Source organism: Rattus rattus, chromosome 4 (assembly GCF_011064425.1).
Source record: "Rattus rattus isolate New Zealand chromosome 4, Rrattus_CSIRO_v1, whole genome shotgun sequence".
NCBI lineage: Eukaryota > Metazoa > Chordata > Mammalia > Rodentia > Muridae > Rattus > Rattus rattus.
Window position 1 is genome coordinate 32210911 of NC_046157.1, and position 1852 is coordinate 32212762.

The 1852-nt window shown below is 40.1% G+C and overlaps 1 non-coding gene across 1 annotated transcript; it reads left to right on the forward strand.

The window, feature by feature from the left end:
* Positions 1 to 1412: 1412 nt before the first annotated feature.
* On the forward strand, positions 1413 to 1515 carry LOC116899772. Its single transcript, XR_004387785.1, has one exon. It is a non-coding gene; the product is annotated as a U6 spliceosomal RNA (small nuclear RNA).
* Positions 1516 to 1852: the final 337 nt, after the last annotated feature.

Genomic DNA, 1852 nt, shown 5'->3' on the forward strand with positions numbered 1-1852 from the left:
TGCATCCTCACCAGGTCTTAATGTCCCTCAAGGTTTTTTTTCTTAATCATACTGATAGATGTAAGATAGAATGTTTGGGTCATTTTTATTTGCATTTCCATGATGACTAAGGACATTGAACATTTCTTTATGTGATTCTTGGTTGTTTGAGATTCTGTTGAGAATTCTCTGTTTAACTCTGCACCCCATTTTCCTTTTTTCTTTCTTTTATTGGATATTTTCTTTATTTACATTTCAAATATTATCCCTTTTCCTGGTTTCCCCTCCGGAAACCCCCATCACATCCCCCCCACCTGCCTCCATGAGGGTGCTCCCACACCCAACCACACACTCCCTCCTGCTTCCCCACCCTGGCATTCCCCTATACTGGGGCATCGAGCCTTTTCAGGACAAAGGGCCTCTTCTTCCATTGATGCCTGATATTACATATGCAGCTGGAGCCATGGGTCGCTCCATGTATACTCTTTGGTTGGTGGTCCAGTCTGGTTGGTTGATATTGTTGTTCTTCCTATGAGGTTGCAAACCTTCTCAGTTACCTCAGTCCTTTCTCTAACTCTTCCATTGGAGACTCTGTTCTCAGTCCAATGGTTGACTGAGAGAATCTACTTCATTTGTCAGGCTCTGGCAGAGCCTCTTAGGAGATAGCTATATCAGGCTCCTGTCAGCATGCACCTCTTGGCATCCCCAATAGTGACTGGTTTTGGTGACTGCATGTGGGATGGATCTCCACATGTGGCAGTCTCTGGATGGCCTTTCCTTCAGTCTCTGCTCCACACTTTGTCTCTGTATTTCCTACTGTGAACATTTTTTCCACGTGGAGAGGTTTAATGAGAGAAGAAGAGTAGAAAAGTGGAGAAAAGCCAGACATGAGTATGTGGATGGAAGGGGAGAGGGGATGGGGAGAGAAGGAACAGGAATGAAGAGGGCAGAAGGGCAGAAAAGAGTAAGATATGAGCAAAAGAGCTCCTGTGAGTATTTTGCTACCCCTTCTAAGAAGTACTGAAGTATCCGTACTCTTGTCTTTCTTCTTCTTGAGCTTCATTTTGCACCCCATTTTCAATTGGGTTATTTTGTTTGTTGGTATTTAAATTTTTTAGTTGATTATAAATTTTGGATATTATCCATTTATCAGATGTAGGTTTGGTAAAGATAATTTCCCAATCTGAAGGCTGATGTTTTGTCCTATTGACAGTGTCCTTTGCTTTACAGAAACTTTCAGTTTCAAGAGGGTCACATTTATCAATTGCCTGTTGTCTGTCTGTGGAATTCATTTCCCTAACTGGGCTTCCTTGTCTGGCTGAAATGGAAGAGGGAAAAATTCAAATAAAATAAAGTTTAGTTACAAAATAGAACAGAGAAAAATGAACAAAAGGATAAAGAATATTTATTCCCATGCCTTCCTGTGCACATGCTCAATTTGGCATTACATATGCTAAAATTGGAAGGATAAGGCAGATATTAGCATGGTCCTTGTGCAAGGTTGATTTGCAAATTCAGGAAGCATTCCATTTTTTTCAAATGAAGTAATTCTTCTGCAAGACATAAACCACCTTCTGTCAACATTATCCTGGCTTGCCCTTACAGCAAAACCAGTGAGGATCTGTCATAGAAATGTCAACTTGTCTTGAGCTTTCCAGCTAAGACAAATTAAGACTCTTCAGAAAAATAATCAAATAAGAAGGATGAAATTACTATAGAATTTTAGTGATAAAAGAGTATCAAGGGCACTGTTGGTAAGAGGTATGAGAACACTGAGTATCCATGCCAAATAATAAAACTGAATTCTGTGTGATGCCCATATGCACATTAAGTTGAATTAGAGTAAAGGTTTATGGACAAAAGCTCCATGATA